Source organism: Heterodontus francisci, chromosome 34 (assembly GCF_036365525.1).
Source record: "Heterodontus francisci isolate sHetFra1 chromosome 34, sHetFra1.hap1, whole genome shotgun sequence".
In the NCBI taxonomy this organism is placed as follows: domain Eukaryota; kingdom Metazoa; phylum Chordata; class Chondrichthyes; order Heterodontiformes; family Heterodontidae; genus Heterodontus; species Heterodontus francisci.
In genome coordinates this window covers 781,543-805,370 of record NC_090404.1, presented here as the reverse complement: position 1 = coordinate 805,370, position 23,828 = coordinate 781,543, and the positions used below count along the sequence as shown (strand labels likewise).

The 23,828-nt window shown below is 43.0% G+C and overlaps 1 protein-coding gene across 4 annotated transcripts in view; it reads left to right on the top strand.

Moving 5' to 3' along the window:
* The window catches only part of ipo4 (importin 4), a 172,442-nt gene that overhangs the window by 6,447 nt on the left and 142,167 nt on the right, over positions 1-23,828 (top strand). The window lies entirely within an intron of this gene.

The following is a 23,828-nucleotide window of genomic DNA, read 5'->3' as shown; positions in this document are numbered from 1 at the left end:
CTTGTGGTACCATCCCTATATCCCTTAGTTCCCAAAAATCAATCGATCTCCGTCTTGAATATACTCAATGACTGCGTATCCACAGCTCTCTGGAGTAGACAATTCCAAAGATTCACAACCCTCTGAATGAAGAAATTTCTCCTCATCTCAGTCCGAAATGACCGACCCCTTATCCTGAGACTGTGACCCCCGTGTTCTAGGCTCTCCAGCCAGGGAAAAACAGACTCTCAGGATCTATATAGAGCCTTGTTAAGTTTGCTAGAGTACTGTGAACAGTTTTGGTCTCCTTACCTAAGGAAGGATGTGCTCACCGTAGAGGAAATGCAACAGATGTTCACTAGACTGCTTCCTGGCATGAGGGTATTGTCCTATGAGGCGAGATTGAGTAGAATGGGCCTATATTCCCTGGAGTTTAGAAGAATGAGAGGTGATTTCATTGGAACATGTAAAATTCTAAAGGACAACCATAGAGTCAGAGCTAACAGTCAATTACTCGGGGTTTGGTCTAGAGGACAGTCACAGGGCCGGGGCGAACACAATCATTGAGGGAAGGGCCTGGCAGGCGGATACTGAGGGGTGGGGCTGGCAGGCAATTATCGAAGGTTGGAGCTAGCAGATACTTGATAACACCAGTTATTAAGATGTGTTGGATATATTGAAGGTGCTGGATATAAACATTGGTTATATAACCTGATATGTGTCACATATATCATTAGACTTGACAGAAACATTGGCTATGTAGATGACACTGATGATATAAATATATATTATTACGACCGAGGCGGGAGGAGTGCACTGTTTGTTCTAGTTCCACTTCTCCACGGGTCACAACAAATATTTAAATTTTTTCCCACTTACCGATACGGTCAATCATAGACTCTTTTTATCCCAAAATAAAACACACCAACCAGGTTTCTTTACTAAAGAACAAAATTATCAGTTTATTATAAAACAAGTCTTAACCAGTAATGAAGTAAAGCATAAATATACAGATTGAAATATTAAAGTTCCCTTTTTACCTTAGTCCCTCACACTCTCACATACACACCTGTTAACTAGAAAAATAAAGGGTTTTTGTTTTTAGAGCGCCATCACAGATCAAAAAAAATACTACGGCTGAATACTTGCTCATTCTTGAAGAAACAGCAAATGAGATATGTTGTGTTCCAAACTGGCGTACAATCTGGCCTCCGAGTACGCGCAGATGGGTCACTGGGATCTTTTAGAACAGTTCTTTTCAGGCGGTGTTGAGAATTAATTTAGCAGGCTTTTCTTCAAAGACAGAAGATGAGATGAGTTGATGCAGTGGACTTCTCGGTCTTTTAGAGAGGGACTGGAAAGCTGAGCTGGGTTGTAGTCTTCTCTGCTTCCTTGAGAATTCTCTTCTCTCCTTGGAAGTTCTCTTCCTTTTCATACAGTTCAAACCCAACTCAAAACAATTCAAAAGTGAAACTGACAACAGGAGGTCAACCTTTTGACCTCTATCAATCTTGACCTGTCACTTCTTTGCAAGCAACCTCTCTAGGTCTCCAAAGTACTCTTTTTATTGAGCCGGAAGTCAGGTGGTTTCCCAGAAAGGCTTGTTGTTGCTGGAAGTCAGGTGGTTTCCCAGAAAAGCTTGTTTTCCTCAAGACCTGTCAGTGCCCCTTTTAAAAAAAAAAACACATTTCCAGGGACTGTTTTTCAAAGTCAAGTTGCCTTTACATGACCCCCTTTGAAAACCCCAATGTTTAACATTTCTTCAATATTGCTTTCAAAAATGAATCCTCAAATGAAATGTCCCAAGGCAATTTACAGGAGCATTATAAAACTAAGTGTGACACCAAGCCACTTTGGTCATATGACCGAAGAGGTAGGTTTTAAGGAGTGTCTTAAAGGAGGAAAGCTAGGTAGAGAGGTGTAGCTAGGGTATTCCAAAACTTGGGGCCTAGGCAACTGAAAGCGTGGCCACCAATGGTGGAGCGATTAAAGCCGGGGATGCACAACAGGCCAGAATTAGAGGAGACACATCGGAGGGTTATTAGAACATAGAACTTGGGAGCAGGAGTAGGCCATTCGGCCCCGCGTGCCTGCTCTGCCATTTGATGGTTGTAGGGGCTGGAGGAGGTTGCAGAGCTAGGGAGGGTTGTAGGAGTTGGAGGGATTTGAAAACAAGGATGATGATTTTAAAATCAAGATGTTGCTTGACCGAGAGTCAGTGTAGGTCAGCGAGCACAGGGGGTGATAGGGGAACAGGACTTAGTGCGAGTTAAGGCACGGGCAGCAGAGTTTTGGATGACCTCAAGTTTATAGAGTGGAGAGCAAGCAGGATTGCATTGGAATAGTCAAGTCTTGAGGTAATAAAGGCATGAATGAGAGCTTCAGCAGCAGATGAGCTGAGACAGGGGTGACGTTGGGCAATGTTACATAGGTAGAAATAGGCAGTCTTAGTGATGGCACCAATATGAGGTCGGAATCTCATATCGGGGTCAAATATGACACCAAGGTTACCAACAGCCTGGCTTAATCTCAGACTGTTGCCACAGAGAGGGATGGTGTTGATAGTAGGGGAATGGAGTTTGGAGCGGGGACCGAAAACAACGACTTCAGTCTTCCCAATATTCAGAGGAAATTTCTGCTCATCTTGTATGGGATATGGGATAAGCAGTCTGATGATTTAGCAACAGTGGAAGGGTCGAGAGAGGTGGTGGTGAGGTAGAGCTGAGTGTTGTCAGTGTACATGTGAAAACTAACGCAGTGCTTTTGGATGATGTCGTCAAGGGGCAGGATATAGATGAGAAATAGGAGGGGCACAAGCATGTGGTTGATGTGGTGTACATGGGCTTCCAAAAGGTATTTGATAAAGTGCCACATAAAAGGCTTGTCAGCAAAGTTCAAGCCCATGGAATAAAGGGACAGTAGCAGCATGGATACGAAATTGGCTGAATGACAGGAAGCAGAGAGTAATGGTGAACAGTTGCTTTTCAGATTGGGAGAAGGTATATAGTGGGTTTCCCCAGGTTGGTGTTGGGACCCCTGCTTGTCTTGATCTGTATTAATGACCTAGACTTGGGTGTAGAGGGCACCATTTCAAAATTTGCAGATGACACAAAACTTGGAAGCATTGTGAACTGTGCTGAGGATGGTAATTTCAAGAGGACATAGGCTGGTGGAATGGGTGAACAAGTGGCAGATGAAATTTATTACAGAGAAGCGTGAAGTGAGACATTTTGGTAAGAAGAACGAAGAGAGGCAATGTAAAATAATGGATACAATTCTGAAGTGGGTGCAGGAGCAGAGGGACCTGGGGTATATGTGCACAAATCATTGAGGACGGCGAGGCAGGTTGAGAATGTAGTTAATAAAGCTTTAATAATGCTTTCTAAATAGGACCATAGAGGAAAAAAGCAAGGAAGTTATGATAAACCTTTATAAAATACTGGTTCAGCCTCAACTGGAGTATTGTATCCAATTCTGGGCATCACACTTCAGGAAGGGTGTGAAGGCATTAGAGAGGGTACAGAAAAGATTCATGAGATGAGGAACTACAGTTATGTAGTTGGGTTGGAGAAGCTGGGACTGTTTTTCTTGGAGAAGAGTAAGAGGAGATTTGATAGAGGATGTGGGATCTCAGTTGTTGGATCTCATTAGTTGCACCAAGAGAGACGAAGTCCGACTGTAGCTTTAAGAAACTTTATTGCAGTACTTAAGTTTTCTGAAGATGTAACAATTAGCAATGAACTGAACTAAACTGCACTAAACTAAAACTAAAAGCAGCACACACACTGAACTAACACTGAACAAATCCACCTTTCGCACCAAATCAAGCCTTATTTTAGTTATTCATCCAAATCAGTAACACCTACTCTTTGTTCCCAATTGGTCTACAAACTTCTGCAGTTTCTTGGTGTCGGGGCCTGATTGGGGCACTGCCTTGTCAATTTGTTTTAACTTCTTACTCCAGTTTCCCATCCCCTTATCTCCTTGTGAATCTGTTGGGCTGACTTATACAAAGGGTTATTATTAAGCAGTATACAGCTGTCCTGATAGTTTCTGTTTGTTATTCTGCTTTTGCTGATAAGCTGCCTGTGCAGTTCACTTTAAATGTTCCCATTGTTCTATCCCCATAGTTCTGTTCCCACTGTCCCCCCTTTGATTCTTCAAACACTTTTAAGAATCATTCCCTTGATCCCACCTAGGTGGCTTTGATGGTCTCTATTTGTCTAGAAACAGCCTTCAACACCCGGAGGGGTCGCACTCAATACGTTGCCTGCTTGTGCCACAAGAGAGGCCTGTGGGAACTCTGTAAGGGCATAAGCTGGGCAGGGGCTTCAATTACTTGTTTACAACAGCACTTAATAAGCGAAAACATAAAAGGTAGTACACTTGTACAATTACAATTTCATTTAAGCATCACTATTACATAATCAATTGTACAAACATAATACAATTCCATTCTTAGAGTACATTGATCATTCATTAATTCATTTTAAGTATATATGAAAAGGTTATACAATTACCCTTTTATGGCATAACTAATTGTCTCTCCTTTTATAGAGCAAGTTCGAACACTAATTGCTTTTCGGGTAGCTTTCCAACCTGTATTCATACATCCTCTTACATCACCTAATTAATTTCTTAAGTTGCCAAATTGAGTAGGTCACATATAACATCATGATACCCGAAACCACTATCAGGACATGGGAGATAATTCTAAACCAGGGGTGTATCTGCACATTTGACCCTCAGTTCCATAAGTCCTCCCACCAGGTAGAATCATTTATCTCGTCAATCTCATCTTGTAGCATCTTCGACTGTTGTTCCAGATTGTAGTACACTACAGCAATGGCTTCTAGCTGCTGTCTCTCTTTACCCAAGCGTGTGGGCAATGGCTGAATAGTATATTCATATTCCCGGAGGTAATTTGTCAAATCCTCCTTAATACTTTCTGTCACAGTTATCGTTTCTGTCTTTCGTTTATGTATCTCTACCAACTCCATCTTCCCTACTCGGGTTGGTATTTGTGGGTTGAAACAAAATGTACTGTTGCTCACCGGACAAGTCCGTTTATGTCCATACTGGTACTCCTTCGCTGTGGTGGTTAAGCAATATCTCCCCTTTCCCATATAGGCCACATGGGTTAGCCCTGACGATGCTTTCCTAGTCTCCATGGTGCAATTTACAGTGGCATTAAATCCACATTTTGATTCTGCCGTTTTATATATAGGATGAGGACATATGACCACCTGGTTTTCCAGACTACACTCAGACAATGTGGTTCCAATGACCTCTTTTCCAATTTCCACAACACAGGGTAATATATCATAGTATTTTATGTAATCTTTTCCCCTTATCGCCCCTATATTTCTACTTCATGTAATTGCATCCCTAACTTATCTCTCAGAATTACAGGTATTCCCAACACTACTCCAATACTCATAGATCCTGTATTTACACATTCCTGACCTTTCCATACCTTAAGTTTTCTGAGTTGGCACCTGGTAATTTTATCATTCGTGTGACTAGCTAAGTCCTCCAACTGGGTGTCACTTATCCAAACTGGCACATGTTCCGCATCAATTTGCCTCCAATTTTCCTTTGTTTGTTCTAGCATCCACGGACCATATGTACTACAAACACTTTCATTATTTGAAATGTCGTGGACCTCCTTTACCTTTTCTATGATATCATTAATAGTATGAGCATGACCTTCTAATACTCTCGCCAGTTCAGTTGCTCTACATGTAACAAATCACATTTTCTTCCATTCCCGGTATCTCTTTGCATACCAGGTGGTGGTTATTTCGGAGTCTGTCATTTGCTGTTGACTTTATATACCTTCATTTGGGACCAGTGTTTCCATCGGCCCATCCCTTTCCCATTACTTTGTCTCCCACAACAGGCAGCTTCGTCTGTTCGTCTTTCATGTCTGTTTCTATAGAATCTCCTGCCTCAGCTCATACAGTTGCCTGTACAGCTCCTTTACAAATCACCCTTCCTGTCACCGTATTCGTCAAATCCTTTCCTACTTTAGCTACACCACTCTGTCCCTTTTGTTCCTTTTTCAAAATATCCTTTACTAGCTGAGTAAGAGTTCTAACCTTCTGGTCCACATTTTCCAAATCTATAGTATTGACAATTGAAGTTCCCGTATTAAGGACTGTGGCTGCGTCATTCACTAAACTACGTTTATGTCTCTTTCCCTTTATTATTCCCTCATCACCAAATTCTTGTTTTAGCAATTGTTACGGTAATACCTTGTACAACTCTCGGGTCTTCTCAGGGCACCAGTCAAGTAGCTGGATATCTGCGATATTCAATATTACCGGTACCAACTCAAGCTTTATATTATCATATACAATTTTATTAGTTTTTATTATCGCAAGTCCATTTTCTGGTCCTGCAGTTAAGGCAGGGCAAGGGAGACCGGTCACTTGTGGCTGCTGGGTCGTAACCTTACTCGTTGGTAATTCGGATGTGGGGGTAACCGATTAAATTGTCCGCCAGGCACACAGTAATTCTTTTTCAGGAGATTATATAAAGGGGCTGGCTTTAAGGCAAATCCATCAGTAAGGTTCCTGCGATACCCAACAAGGCCCAAAAATTATCTTAGAGCTTTAATATCCTGCGGAAAGGGGAGGTTGAGGATTGTCTGTACTCGCATCTGCTCTATCTCATGCTTTCCCTGTGTTGTTACTATTCCCAAATAAGAAACCTTCTCCTTCATTATCTGTGCCTTTTTCAGCTTAACTTTCACTCTGACCTTCTGAAGGAAGGTGGAATATTGATGGATTATTATAAAATCCCTGGGAGAGACACGTCCCGATGTACTGTTGTCCCTGGAACATAAACGCAAATTTATATTGACACTCTTGTGCCAACGGTATGGACCAGAACCCATTGCTAATGTCCAACACAGTAAACCACTTAGACTGTTTTGTTTTTTACTTACTAAAACTTTGGGATTATCCTCTTAAATATCAGATAAATTTCCCTTTGACTGCTTTAAATAACCACTCATATCAATTAAATTTTGTTTATTGATTCCAATTTCTTATGCCCAGACTTGTGGTATTTTTTGTATGTTAAAGACAGAGTGCTTGCAACTATCTCTCCTTCTCAAGCACTTTGTCTCATTGATAAAGATGCTGTGACATTTGATGTCTGCAGTTAAGTTCTTAAATTCTCAAAGCTGCTGAATCTCTTGCTGTGGCATCAGTTCTCACTTGGCCTTGGAACCTGCCGTTGTTAATCTGAGTTCTTTTTGCCTTCAGTCTGGTTCAGTAAATATACCGAGTCGGATGTGTAGGTAAAATCAATTACTTTATTTGCGCATTAGCCGGCTGACTTATTCTGACACAGCGGCACTGACTCCACCAGAGTCTGTCGGGTCCACCAGAGTAAGTGAAGTTTTTGATACAGGTACTACTGTTTATACATTAAGATTCATGCAACACCTCCTTGTTTAACCAATCAGTGCGGTACAATTCGACTTCACCCACGTGGTGACATGCAGTACATCTGTTACTGAGGTTAACAATACACTCCATTCTCCATACATACTTGTTACTAACATAATATTGTTTTGCACCAGCAAGATAAAAGAAAGCGGACAAGCAAGCTAATTAGCAAGAGCATAGGAATCATCAATAACCATGCTGGTCTCACTCCCTACATTGATCATGAGTTCTGTCTCTACCTTGTGACAAGCAATTGCGGCACATCCTGCTATCTCTATTAGGTGTACATTCCTGAGTGTTTCGTGCAGTCTGCAGCTACATCAAGTAGTGGCAGTTCACGAAGATAAGAGGGGCCTAGCACTTCTTATCACTCACACAGGGATGGACATCATTTGATTCACAGGAGTCCATTTGTTCCAAACCACAGGGAGTCACACAATCAGGCCATAAAGAACAGATGTCTTTGCAATTACCAGTGTTGGCTAATCTTCACAATCTCACACTCTCAGCTTTTACTTTTAACTATCTCATTGTGGTTTCTGCCACTTAAAATCAAAGCTCAGCAAAGCGACTATTCCTAACTTGGCTATATTTCCCATTAAGTATAGTGCCATGCCTTTCTGCTCACTTCCACATCGTCACCTGCTTAAAAAACAAAGAATCCATTGTGGCTCTGCCCCTGAGCCCAATGGGTTAATTTGTCCATTTATATCTGTCAATTTAGAAGTTTAAAATTTAACCATGTCCAATATGTATAAATTTTACTCTCAGCAATGCAAAAATTGTGTGGTGGATTAAATGGAAAAACAATAGCTGCAGCAGGGTTAATTTCTTTGTTTGTCTCCAAGGGGGAGCAGCAAAACATTCTCAGCTGCGTCACTTTACGTTACCTTTTTTTCTGATCAAAAAGAACTACTCCATTTTAAACTTTTTTCAATCCTTTTGGTATCCTTAGAGTTTGAAAACAACAAAATCATGAGTTACATTATCAACTTCAAAGGAAAGCATCTCTATCAGGAAACACAGCATTTTAGATCAAACTGCAATTGTTTTCAAATTTTTAGCATCTTTTGTAAGAGGTTTCTAATGCCAGGATTTTTTATAACAAAGATGATTCCAAATTCCAATTCACTGCAATAAATATTTAAAAATCAAAACTGCCAATGTTATATGAACGAGTCTTGTGTCCGGAACTGAAGACTGCTCCAAAACTTGACATAATAAACTTAAAAGTTCATTGTGGCCACAAATGAAATTTCCAGTTTTTCAACTTAACAGGTCAATCAACTTTAATAGTATAAACTTAACTCAGACTTATTAACTTATAATACTTATTAACTACACACAGAATAGCACGTGCTTTTTAAAAAAAAGATACGTAAATTACGTCATTTTTCTTGTTCTTCAGGCGCCTTTTCAAATGCCTGTAATAAAACCAAAAACTAAAGGAAAAGTTATTTAACATTCTTAACACAAAAGATTTAACACCAGCTCCTTACACAAACTTCAAACAGGATTTATTTCCTATATCTCCTTTGTTTATCCTTCTCTCCCTTAAACTAATATTCAATTCCTGACATTTGCTACTTGAAGACATGTTTTACTGACTGTGTTTAAGTTTAGACTGCAAAATAAAGCAATAGCAGAGTTTCCAATTAAAGCAGTGTTTTAAACTTCAGATTGGATTTTTGCCAGACATCTTCAGACCTTCAAGGCTGAAGCTTATCTCTTAGAAAATTGTTCATTGCCTTTTCACAGTTGCATAACCAACTTTTAAAATAAAAATAAAACTTTAACTTAAAATATAATTCAATTTTATATCCCATTACTGGGTGCACAATCTTAAATTGAAATTAATACACTCAACAATCACTTTTCTCACCCATTCAATTCCAAACAACTTACTAGACCCATGCTTTCAACATTAAAGCCAGACAACAAAGAGTTAACGACAGTTAGTTCTACAGAACACAAGATCCTAGGGACATTCAATTCATTCGTGGAAGCTTCCAACATTCACACATTCAAATCAAAGACACAGTGACTTGTTTTTACTCTAAAACATAGTCCTTTATGTCACTCTGCCATAAACTTTGTCATGGAGCCCTCTGGCCTTTATCGGCCAAGGACCATTGGGTCCGTTCTTTATCCTTACCCAAACTCTCTTTATATCTTCCAAGGACCACTGTCCCTTGGAGGTACCATATTTTTGTTCACTTTCGGTATACGTTTTAGCCAGATCAAACTGTTGTTCGATATAGTCTTTTAACTGCCGAAGGATTTCATCTTCAGGAACGTCAGGTGGGGCCCGCTCACCTTTGACGGTAATTGGTAACTATCAGTTTCCTTCGTCAGTCATTTTATCAATTCGTGAGGCTTTATAGCCGGGTCGGTATATATCGTCAAATATCGCCGAGTTTTTGTGCAGATGATCTCGAGCCGGGGCTTCTTTTGCGAAGGCCATGGGGCTTTATAGCTGGGTCGGTATATCTTGCCGAATACCGCCGAGTCAGGTGCCTGTTTAGGGGGTTTTCCCTGGGGTCTCGAGTCGCGGAACAGAAAAGTCCGGCATCGTGTGGTGGAGTACCGAGCCTAGACAACGGTCAAGGGCCGATATGAATCTGATGTCCAGGGCTTTGGTCTTTATCCTCCAGCGATCCTGCCGACTACGCCAAGTTGTGGGATCTCATTAGTTGCACAAAGAGAGACGAAGTCGACTGTAGCTTTCAGAAACTTTATTGCAGTACTTAATTGTTACATCTTCAGAAAACTTAACAACGAACTGAACTAAACTGCATGAAACTAAAACTTTTTTTAAATTTCCAAAATATACTTTATTCATAAAAATCTGTTTAAAAAATACATTACCAAACAGCACCAAGTCAAAAATTACAAACAGTGCAAAGGAGGTCCGTTTGCTTCAATACAATCATGAGTTGCCTCACAACCCTTCCATTTCATTGTCATGCCAGATACATTTTTACATTTTAAACAGACAAAATTTTCCCGATACGGTTCGAGGGGTTTCCCTTGGATCCAGCCCCTCAGTTCAGCTTGGTGGGAGGACCTTACACTGTGGTCTTTCCCCATTGAGCCTTTGCTGCGGCTGCCCCAAGCTTTAGTGCGTCCCTCAGCACGTAGTCCTGGACCTTGGAATGTGCCAGTCTGCAACATTCGGTCGTGGACAACTCTTTGCGCTGGAAGACCAGCAAGTTTCGGGCAGACCAAAGGGCGTCTTTCACCGATTTGATAGTCCTCCAGCAGCAGTTGATGTTTGTCTCGGTGTGCGTCCCTGGGAACAGCCCGTAGAGCACAGACTTCTGTGTTACAGAGCTGCTTGGGATGAACCTCGACAAAAACCACTGCATCTCTTTCCACACCTGCTTTGCAAAGACACATTCCAGGAGGAGGTGGGCGACCGTCTCTTCCCCACCACAGCCACCGCAGGGGCATTGTGCGGAGGGGGTGAGACTTCGGGCGTGCAGGAAGGATCTGACGGGGAGGGCTCTTCTCACCACCAGCCAAGCTACGTCTTGGTGCTTGTTTGAAAGTTCTGGTGATGAGGCATTCTGCCAAATGACTTTAGCGGTCTGCTCGGGGAACCATCCGACAGGATCACTGCACTAAACTAAAACTAAAAGCAACACACACACTGAACTAACACTGAACTAACCCACCTTTCGCGCCAAATCAAGCCTTATTATAGTTATTCATCCAAATCAGTAACACCTACTCTTTGTTCCCAATTGGTTTACAAACTTCTGCAGTTTCTTGGTGTCGGGGCCTGATTGGGGCACTGCCTTGTCAATTTGTTTTAACTTCTTACTCCAGTTTCCCATCCCCTTATTTCCTTGTGAACCGTTAGGCTGACTGTTTTACAAAGGGTTATTATTAAGCAGTATACAGCTGTCCTGATAGTTTCTGTTTGTTATTCTGCTTTTGCTGATAAGCTGCCTCTGCATCTCACTTTAAATGTTCCCTTTGTTCTATCCCCATAGTTCTGTTCCCACAGAGGAGTTCAAAATCATGAGGGGTCTGGAAAGAGTAGTAGAGATAAACTGTTCCTATGGGTGAAAGGATCAAGAACGAAAGGAGATAAGGTGATTGGGAAAAGAAGCAAAGGTGACATGAAGAAAAAGTTCTAGGATCTGGAATGCCCTGCCTGGGAGTGTGATGGAGGCAGGTTCAATCGAGGCGTTCAGAAAGGAATTGGATAATTATCTGAAGAGAAAAGATTTTCAGGACTACGGGGGAAAAGGCATGGGAATGGGACTAGCTGAGTTGTTCTTGCACTGAGCTAGCATGAATACGTCTGGCCGAATGACTTCCTTCTGTGCTGTAACCGTTCTATGAGTCAAAATGCGTTTGATAGCTTTAGACTTGACTATTTCAATCCTCTCCTGGCTAGACTCCCATCTTCCACCCTGGATAAACCTTTCATCCAAAACTCTGCTGCCTGTGTCCTAACTTGTATAAAGTCCCGTTCACCCATCCACCCCCCTGTTCTCGCTGGCCTACTTTGGCTCCCGGTCTGACACCACAATTTCATCTACACTGCTCTCAATTCTGCCTGTCTTTGTGTCATTGGATATGTAGCTTTTTATCCCATTATCTATGTCGTTAATGAAAGGAGATACGTTTGGGACACCACTAGTCACATCCTTATTGAGTTCTTGCCCATTATCGCTTTCCCTATCCTGTGCTGCTCAGCCAATTTCCAAACCAAGCCAATAATTTTCCTTCAATTCCATGAGTTTTAACTTTAACTAGCAGTCTCTTCTGAGGGACTTTATCAAATGCATTCTGGAAGTCCATATAAATGACATTTGTAGACATTCCATTGTCCACTACTTTGGTTACCTCTTCAAATAATTCAATCAGATTGGCCAGGCATGGGCTACTCTTTACAAATCCTTTCTGTGCTCTTTAATCAGCTAAAAATTTTCAACGTATTCAATCACCCTATCCTTAATATATATTCTAGTAATTTCCAGACAATAAATGCTAGGCTAACAAAATGGTTTATAATTCCTTGGCTCCCCCTCGCAACTTTCCTAAATAGAGTGATGTATGCAATTTTCCAATCTAAAGGAGTAGTGTGTCAGCTGTGGCTCAGTGGGTAGTACTCTTAGACTCTGAGTCAGAAGGTTGTGGGTTCAAGTCTCATTCCAGAACTTGAGCACAGCAATCTAGGCTGACACTGCAGTGCAGTACTGAGGGAATGTTCAGATGAGACATTAAACCGAGACCCCATCTGCCTTCTCAGGTGGGTGCAAAAGATCCTATGGCACTATTTCAAAGAAGACAATGGGTGGTAGGACCCTAGGAAGTACAGAGGGTCAGAGGGACCTTGGTGTACTTGTCCATAGATCACTGAAGGCAGCAGCACAGGTGGATAAGGTGGTTAGGAAAGCATATGGGATACTTGCCTTTATTAGCCGAGGCACAGGATATAAGAGCAGGGAGGTTATGATGGAGCTGTCTAAAATGCTAGTTAGTCCACAGCTGGAGTACTGTGTACAGTTCTGGTTGCCACACTATAGGAAGGATGTGATTGCACTGGAGAGGGTACAGAGGAGATTCACCAGGATGTTGCCTGGGTTGGAGCATTTCAGCTATGAAGAGAGACTGGATAAGCTGGGGTTATTTTCCTTGGAGCAGAGAAGTCTGAGGGGGGACCTGATTGAGGTATACAAAATTATGAGGGGCATTGATAGGTTAGGTAGGAAGAAGCTTTTTCCCTTAACAGAGGTGTCAATACCCAGGGGCATAGATTTAGGGTAAGGGGCAGAAGGTTTAGAGGGGATTTGAGGAAAAATGTTTTCCCCCTGAGGGTGGTTGGAATCTGGAACACACTGCCTGAAGGGGTGGTAGAGGCAGAAACCCTCACAACATTTAAGAAGTATTTAGATGAGCACTTGAAACGCCGTAGCATACAAGGCCAAGGGCCAAATGCTGGAAAATGGGATTAGAATAGATAGGTGCTTGATAGGCACAGACATGATGGGCCGAAGGGCCTGTTTCTGTGTTGTATAATTCTATGACTCTAAGAACAGGGGTGTTATCCCTGATGTCCTGCGCAATATTTATCCCTCAATCAACATAACAGAAAACAGGTTATCACATTGCTGTTTGTGGGAGCTTGCTGTGTGCAAATTAGCTCCCCGTTTCTACATTACAACAGTCAGTACACTTCAAAAGTACTTCAATATCTGTAAAGTGCTTTGGGATATCCTGTGGTCTTGAAAGGCACTATATATATGCAAGTCTTTTTCCCGAATTGAGAGAACTTTGGAAGATTATATTTAGGGCATCTGCAATGTTCTCACCTACTTTTAAAATCATCTGGTCCTGGGATATTGTCAGTCTTTTGTGCTGTTATCTCTATAATTACTGTTATTTAGCTTACGTTAATTTTGATGAGTCCCTGACCCTGATTCAATATTAGTTCCCTTGGGGTGTCCAGCATTCTGACCTCTTGCTCTAATTTAAATTCTGACACAAAGTAATTATTCAGCTTGTCTGCTATTTCCTTATTTTAATTGACAACATTACTATTATCAGTTTTTAAGGGGCTCCTGACTACCCTCTTTTTTCCCAATGTAATTGTAAAACTTTTTGTGTTGATTTTGATATTCCTTGCAAGTTTCTCTATAATACTCCCTTTTTGTAGTGTTTTGTCACCCTTTGCTGTTCTTTATGTCTTTTCGCTGTCACTGGGATCTCTGCTTTTTTAAAAAACATTTTTGTATGCTTTTTCTTTTAGTTTTATGTTGTTATTTGTCTCTAGTTATCCATGGCTGTCTGTTTTGGCTTGTAGAGGTGTATAAGCTGGTTCTGTATCACATTGAACTCTTCTTTGACATTGATCTTCTGTTGTTTTACCCATGAACAGATTTTCTCAGTTTAGTGTGGGCAGTCTGTCCCATCCCATTGAAGTCATCCTTACCTAAATCTAGAATCTTAGTAGTATCGCATTTCTCCCTTTCAAACAATGCACTGAACTTGATCATAGTCTGGCATTATTCATACATGCGATATATCAATGATACTGGATTATATGTCGCATGTATCTCTTTTTTTATTTGCTCATGGGCTGTGGGTGTCACTGGCTAGGCAAGCATTTATTGCCCATCCCTAATTACCCTTGAGAAGGTGGTGGTGAGCTGCCTTCTTGAACCGTTGCAGTCCATGTGGGATAGGTACACCCACAGTGGTCTAAGGAAGGGAGTTCCAGGATTTTGACCCAGCGACAGTGAAGGAACGGCGATTTCGTTCCAAGTCAGGATGGTGTGTGACTTAGAGGGGAACTTGCAGGTGGTGGTGTACCCATGCATCTGCTGCCCTTGTCCTCCTAGGTGGTAGAGGTCGCAGGTTTGGAAGGTGCTGTCTAAGGAGCCTTGGTGCGTTGCTGCAGTGCATCTTGTAGATGGTACACACTGCTGCCACTGTGCGTTGGTGCTGGAGGGAGTGAATGTTTGTGAATGGGGTGCCAATCCAGCGGGCTGCTTTGTCTTGGATGGTGTCAAGCTCTTGAGTATTGTTGGAGCTGCACCCATCCATCACTCTCCTGACTTGTAGATGGTGGACAGGCTTTGGGGAGGCAGGAAGTGAGTTACTCGCCTCAGGATTCCTAGCCTCTGACCTGCTGTTGTAGTCATGGTATTTATATGGCTACTCCAGTTCAGTTTCTGGTCAATGGTGATTCAGCGATGGGGAATGCCATTGAACATCAAGGGGAGATAGTTAGATTCTCTCTTGTTTGAGATGGTCATTGCCTGGCACTTGTGAAGTGTGAATGTTACTTGTCACTTAACAGCCCAAGCCTGGATATTGTCCAGGTCTTGCTGCATTTCTACACGGACTGCTTCAGTATCTGAGGAGTCGCGAATGGTGCCGAACATTGTGCAATCATCAGCGAACATCCCCACTTCTGACCTTATGATTGAAGGAAAGTCATTGATGAAGCAGCTGAAGATGGTTGGGCCTAGGACACTACCCTGAGGAACTCCTGCAGTGATGTCCTGGGACTGAGATGATTGACCTCCAACAACCACAACCTTCTTACTTTGCGCTCGGTAGGACTCCAACCACTGGAGCGTTTTCCCCGAGTCCCACTGACTCCAGTTTTGCTAGGGCTCCTTGATGCCATATAAGGTCAAATGCCTTGATGTCAAGGGCAGTCACTCTCAACTCACTTCAGTTATTTTGTCCATGTTTGAACCAAGACTGTAATGAGGTCAGGAGCTGAGTGGCCCTGGCAGAACCCAAACTGAGCGGCACTGAATAGATTATTGCGAAGCAAGTGCCGCTTGATGGCTCTGTTGATGACACCTTCCATCACTTTACTGATGATTGAGAGTAGACTGATAGGGCGGTAATTGGCCGGGTTGGATTTGTCCTGCTTTTTGTGTACAGGACACACCTTGGGCAATTTTCCTCATTGTCAGGTAGATGCCAGTGCTGTAGCTGTACAGGAACAGCTTGGCTAGGGGCGTGGCAAGTTCTGGAGTACAGGTCTTCAGTACTATTGCCGGAATGTTGTCATGGCCATAGCCTTTGCCGTATCCAGTGCCTTCAGTCATTTCTTGATATCACGCAGAGTGAATCGAATTGGCTGAAGACTGGCATCTGATGCTGGGGACTTCAGGAGGAGGTGGTTGGGTCGATGATACTGGGTAGGTACGTTGGATAGATCGGTGATACTGGGTAGTTACATCGGATACATCAGTGATACTGGGTAGTTACATCGGATAGATCAGTAATACTGGGTAGTTACATCGGATAGATCAGTGATACTGGGTAGTTACATCGGATAGATCAGTGATACTGGGTAGTTACATCGGATAGATCAGTGATACTGGGTAGTTACATCGGATAGATCAGTGATACTGGGTAGTTACCTCGATAGATCAGTGATTTTGGGTAGTTACATCGGATAGATCAGTGATACTGGGTAGGTACATCGGATAGATCAGTGATACTGGGTAGGTACATCGGATAGATCAGTGATACTGGGTAGGTACATCGGATAGATCAGTGATACTGGGTAGGTATATCAGATAGATCAGTAATACTGGGTAGGTACATCGGATAGATCAGTGATACTGGGTAGGTACATCGGATAGATCAGTGATACTGGGTAGGTACATCGGATAGATCAGTGATACTGGGTACGTACATCGGATAGATCAGTGATACTGGGTAGGTACATCGGATAGATCAGTGATACTGGGTAGGTATATCGGATAGATCAGTGATACTGGGTAGTTACCTCGGATAGATCAGTGATACTGGGTAGGTACATCGGATAGATCAGTGATACTGGGTACGTACATCGGATAGATCAGTGATACTGGGTAGGTACATCGGATAGATCAGTGATACTGGGTAGGTACATCAGATAGATCAGTGATACTGGGTAGTTACCTCGGATAGATCAGTGATACTGGGTAGTTACCTCGGATAGATCAGTGATACTGGGTAGTTACCTCGGATAGATCAGTGATACTGGGTAGGTACATCAGATAGATCAGTGATACTGGGTAGTTACCTCGGATAGATCAGTGATACTGGGTAGGTACATCGGATAGATCAGTGATACTGGGTACGTACATCGGATAGATCAGTGATACTGGGTAGGTACATCGGATAGATCAGTGATACTGGGTAGTTACCTCGGATAGATCAGTGATACTGGGTAGGTACATCAGATAGATCAGTGATACTGGGTAGTTACCTCGGATAGATCAGTGATACTGGGTAGGTACATCGGATAGATCAGTGATACTGGGTAGTTACCTCGGATAGATCAGTGATACTGGGTAGGTACATCAGATAGATCAGTGATACTGGGTAGTTACCTCGGATAGATCAGTGATACTGGGTAGGTACATCGGATAGATCAGTGATACTGGGTACGTACATCGGATAGATCAGTGATACTGGGTAGGTACATCGGATAGATCAGTGATACTGGGTAGGTACATCAGATAGATCAGTGATACTGGGTAGTTACCTCGGATAGATCAGTGATACTGGGTAGTTACCTCGGATAGATCAGTGATACTGGGTAGTTACCTCGGATAGATCAGTGATACTGGGTAGGTACATCGGATAGATCAGTGATACTGGGTAGGTACATCGGATAGATCAGTGATACTGGGTAGGTACGTCGGCTAGAGTGGTGATGCAGTTTAGAGATACAGCACTGAAACAGGCCCTTCGGCCCACCGAGTCTGTGCCGACCATTAACCACCCATTTATACGAATCCTACACTAATCCCATATTCCTGTCACATCCCCAACTGTCCCTATATATTTCCCTATCACCTACCTATACTAGGGGCAATTTATAATGGCCAATTAACCTATCAACCTGCAAGTCTTTGGCATGTGGGAGGAAACCGGAGCACCCGGAGGAAACCCACGCAGACACAGGGAGAACTTGCAAACTCCGCACAGGCAGTGCCCAGAATCGAACCCGGGTCCCTGGAGCTGTGAGGCTGCGGTGCTAACCACTGCGCCACTGTGCCGCCCCTGTGTAGGTATGTCAGGTAGATCGGTGATACTGGGTAGGTATCTCAGATAGATCGGTGATACTGGGTAGTTACATCGCATAGATCGCTGATACTGGATAGGTACCTCAGGTCGGTCGGTGATTCTGGGTAGGTACGTCGGATAGATCGCTGATACTGGGTGTATTTGTTTTATTTCATGGGATGTGGGTGTCACTGGCAAGGCATTTGTTGCCTTTTCCTAATTGACCTTGATAACTGAGTGGCTTGCTCGGCCATTTGAGAGGGCAGTTAAGAGTCAACTATATTGCTGTGGGTCTGGTGACTCATGTAGGCCAGATCAGTTAAGGATGGCAGATTTCTTTCACTGCAGGATATTAGTGAACCAGGTGTGCTTTTCGGACAATCGATTGTAGTTTCATGCACCATTACTGAGACTAGCTTTCAATTCCAGATTTTTATTAATTAATTTTAATTTAAATTCCCCCAGCTGCTGTTGTGGAGTTTGAACCTCTGTTCCTAAGGCATTAGCCTGGACCACTGGAATACTGAATAAGTGACTTTACCGCTATGCCATTGCCCCCCTGTTTAAATATATATGTCAGATATATTGATGATACTGGGTATATACACATTGGATATAGCGATGATACTGGATATATACGTCACATGTATCGATGCTAAATATATACATTGGATATAGCAATGATACTGGATATATAGGTCAGATATAGCAATGATATGGGATATATCAATGATAGTGGATATATAAGTTCGGTATAGCGGTGATATTGGATATATACGTCGGATATTGCGATGATACTGGACATATACATCGGATATAATGACACTGGATATATACGTCGGATATATTGATGATGCTGTATATATACGTTGGATGCATTGATGCTACTGGATCGATACTTCGCATGTACCGATGATACTGGATATCTACGTGGCGTGTAGCGATGAATTCGGAGATGTACGTCGCGTTGTAGCGATGAATCCCGAGATGTACGTCGCGGGTATCGACGGATCCCGAGATGTATGTTGCGTGTATCGAGACTGTGTTTTGCAAGCATGGGCTGGTTGGGTACAGCCTGCACCGTGTGTGGTGTTCGCCACTAACAGGATGCTGCCATCAAGCCAAAATGATGTCCTGCCTATCACACAAATGAGTCATGTGATATATGAATTTCAGTGTCAGTGTGATGCTAGGTATGTAGGCCATACGTCCCAAAGACTGGCAGATCGTATCAACAGCATGTCCCTTCCGCTGTTTGCAACGGGCAAGGTACAGGCCTTACCCAACCAGCCTGTGCTTGCAAAACTCAAAACAGTGTCCAGCATGAGATGCGATTCTATGATTGGACTATAATCCACAGTGTGCTAAGAATTACACTTACAGCCAATTTAGGATTTTCAGTAGGGCTCGGAGTGTGGCACATTTGCGCGTGCTGGAAGCTACATATGTTAATACACAGGGCCCTGTTCTTTGCGGACAGAAAGAACATGTACATACATTGCGCCTGTTTTGGGTAAACAAAATAAGTGACAGCCATTTGCTGGTTCATTCCTCAGGGCAATGCCTTGACAAATCAGAGTCAAGCTGCCTGGTTTAAATTTCAAACAAAGCTTGGCAGTTAACTGTCAGTCACTATAAACTGGTGCATTCTCCAGGGCAATGCCTCTACCAATCAGAGTTCACTTGCCAACCAATCAGCACTCTCTTCTCATACAGTATAAAGTTGTTGTTTTCCCTTGCATTGCTATTCTTGTGGATTGTCCTGATGAGTGCAAACATAGAAAGATAGAAAATAGGAGCAGGAGTAGGCCATTTGGCCCTTCGGGCCTGCTCCGCCATTCAAAAAAGATCATGGCTGATCGTCTAATTCAGTGTCCTGTTCCCGCTTTCTCCCATATCCCTTGATCCCTTTGGCATTAAGAAATATATCTTATCTCCTTCTTGGATATATTTAATGACTTGGCCTCCACTGCCTTCTGTGGTAGAGAATTCCACAGGTTCGCCACCCTCTGAGTGAAGAAATTTCTCCGCGGTTCTAAAAGGCATAAACTGTATCCTGAGACTGTGACTCTTGGTTCTGGACTTCCTAGCCTCTGTTTTTACAGCCAAAGTGGATAACCTCACATTTATCCACGTTATACTGCATCAGCCATGCATTTGCCCACTCACCCAACTTGTCCAAATCACATTGGAGCCTCTTTGCATTCTCCTCACAGCTCACATTCCCCCCAAGCTTTGTGTCATCTGCAAACTTGGAAATGTTACATTCAGTTCCCTCACCCAAGTTATTAATATATATTGTGAATAGCTGGGGTCCTAGCTCTGATCCCTGCAGTACCTCACTAGTCACTGCCTGCCACCTGGAAAAAGACCTGTTTATTCCTACTCTCTGTTTCCTGTCTGTCAATCAATTCTCAATCCATGCCAGTATATTACCCCAATCCCATGTGCTTTAATTTTGCAAGACGAAAAGCTTCGACATGTCTCTATTTTCAGTAATACTCAAGTTCTGTACTACCAAACGACTATTTATATATCGATTCATAAATCTTTATCCGACCACCTGTGAATGAGTCAGATTTCTGCAGTCTGTATCGACATCCCTGGTAGTGGAACCACAACTCTTGTTTCTCAGTTTCTAAACAGTCAAGGAGAGATAGAGGAGTAGATATGTAGGCAAATCTCAGAGAGGTGTAAAAATAATGGGTAATAATAGTCGGGGATTTCAACTTCCCCAATATTAACTGGGATAGTCTTGGTGCAAAAGGCTTACAGGGGGTAGAATTCTTAAAGTGCATATGGGAGAGCTTTTTGAGCCAGCAGGTAGCAAGTCCTACAAGAGAAGAGGCGTTACTGGACCTAATCCTGGGGAATGAAGCCGGACAAGTGGTAGAAGTGTCAGTGGGGGAGCATTTCAGGGATAGTGACCATAACTGTAAGGTTTAAGGTATTTATGGAAAAGGCCAAAGAGGGTCCGGAAATAAAGGTACTGAATTGGGGGAAGGCCGATTTCAATATGATAAAACAGGATCTGGCCAAAGTGGACTGGGAGCAGTTACTTGTAGGAAAGTCTACATCAGACCAGTGGGAGTCATTGAAAAAGGATATAGAGTTCAGGGCCAACATGTTCCCGTAAAGCTGAAGGATAGGACCAACAAGTCCAGGGAATCCCGGATGTCAAGGGATATAGAGGATTGAATAAGGGAAAAAAAGGAGGCTTATGGCAGATTCAGAGCGCTGAAAACAGCGGCGGCCCTAGAGGAGTATAGAAAGTGTAGGGGCTTATTAAAGTTATTAGGAGAGCGAAGAGGGGAAATGAAAAAACACTGGTGGGCAAGATAAAGGAAAATCCCAAGGCGTTTTATAAGTATATTAAGGGCAAGAAGATAACCAGGGAAAGAGTAGGGCCCATTAGGGACCAAAATGGCAATCTGTGTGTGGAGCCGGAGGACATAGGTGAGGTTTTACATGATTACTTTTCATCTGTGTTCACTATGGAGAAGGACGATGCAGGTATAGAGATCAGAGAGGGCGATTGTGATATACTTGAACAAATTAGCATTGAAAGGGAGGAAATATTAGCGGTTTTAGCGCACTTAAAAGTGGATAAATCCCCAGGCCCAGATGAGATGTATCCCAGGCTGTTATGTGAGGCAAGGGAGGAAATAGCAGGGACTCTGACACAAATTTTCAAATCCTCTCAGGCCACAGGAGAGGTACCAGAGGACTGGAAGACAGCGAATGTGGTACCATTATTCAAGAAGGGTAGCAGGGATAAACCATTTAATTACAGGCCAGTGAATCTAACATCAGTGGTTGGGAAACTATTGGAAAAAATTCTGAGGGACAGGATTAATTTCCACTTGGAGAGGCAGGGATTAATCAGGGATAGTCAGCATGACTTTGTCAGGGGGAGATCATGTCTAACTAACTTGATTGGATTTTTCGAGGAGATGACTAGATGTCTCGATGAGGGTAAAGCAGTTGATGTAATATACATGGACTTCACTAAGTCTTTTGATAAGGTATCACATGGGAGATTGGTTAAGAAGGTAAGAGCCCATGGGATCCAGGGCAAATTGGATCCAAAATTGGCTTAGTGGCAGGAGGCAGAGGGTGATGGTCGAGGGTTGTTTTTGCGACTGGTAGCCTGTGACCAGTGGTGTACCACAGGGATTGGTGCTGGGATCCTTGCTGTTTGTAGTGTACATTAATGATTTAGCCGTGAATATAGGAGATACTGGTCACAGGCTTCCAGTCGCAAAAACAACCCTCGACCATCACCCTCTGCCTCCTGCCACGAAGCCAATTTTGGATCCAAGCTAAGGTAGATATCTTTTTGAACAATAAAGGAATTAAGGGATACGGTGAGAGCGCGGGTAAGTGGATCTGAGTCCACGAAAAGATCAGCCATGATCTTATTGAATGGCGGAGCAGGCTCGAGGGGCCGGACGGCCTACTCCTGCTCCTAGTTCTTATGATCTTATATGATCAGTAAGTTTGCAGATGACACGAAAATTGGTGGTGTCGTAAATAGTGAGGAGGAAAGCCTTAGATTTCAGGACGATATAGATGGGCTGGTAAGATGGGCGGAGCAGTGGCAAATGGAATTTAATCCTGAGAAGTGTGAGGTGATGCATTTTGGGAGGACGAACAAGGCAAGGGAATATACAATGGATGGTAGGACCCTAGGAAGTACAGAAGGACCTTGGTGTACTTGTCCGTAGATCACTGAAGGCAGCAGCACAGGTAGATAAGGTGGTTAGGAAGGCATGTGGGATACTTGCCTTTATTAGCCGAGGCATAGAATATAAGAGCAGGGAGGTTATGATGGAGCTGTATAAAACGCTTGTTTGTCCACAGCTGGAGTACTGTGTACAGTTCTGGTCACCAAACTATAGGAAGGATGTGATTGCACTGGAGAGGGTGCAGAGGAAATTCACCAGGATGTTGCCTTTCAGCTATGAAGAGAGACTGGATATGCTAGGGTTGTTGCAGTTTTGGTCCCCTTATCTGAGGAACGATGCCCTTGCTAAGGAGGGAGTACAGCGAAGGTTCACCAGACTGATTCCTGGGATGGCAGGACTGATGTGTGAAGAGAGATTGGGTCGATTAGGCTTGTATTCGCCAGAGTTTAGAAGAATGAGAGGGGATCTCATAGAAACCTATACAAATTCCAACAGGACTTGACCGGCTAGATGCAGGAAGGATGTTCCCAATGGCGGGGGGAGTCCAGGACCAGGGGTCACAGTCTAAGGATATGGGGTAAGCCATTTAGGACTGAGATGAGGAGAGATTTCTTCACCCAGAGAGTGGTGAACCTGTGGAATTCACTACCACAGAAAGCAGTTGAGGCCAAATCATTAAATATATTCAAGAAAGAGTTAGATGTAGTTCTTGGGGCTAATGGGATCAAGGGATACGGGAAGAAAATGGGAACAGATTACTGAGTTTGGATGATCAGCCATGATTGTATTGAATGGTGGAGCAGGCTGAAAGGGTCGAATGGCCTACTCCTCCTATTTTTCTGTTTCTATGTTTTCCTTGGAGCAGAGAAGGCTGAGGGGGGACATGATTGAGGTATACAAAATTATGAGGGGCATTGATAGGATAGATAGCAGGAAACTTTTTCCCTTAGCGGAGGGGTCAATAACCAGGAGGCATAGATTTAAGGTAAGGGGCTGGAGGTTCAGAGGGGATTTGAGGAAAATCTTTTTCCACCAGCGGGTGGTTGGAATCTGGAACACATTACCTGAAGGGGTGGTAAAGGCAGGAACCCTCACAACATTTAAGAAGTATTTAGATGAGCACTTGAAACGCCATAGCATACAAGGCTACGGGCCAAGT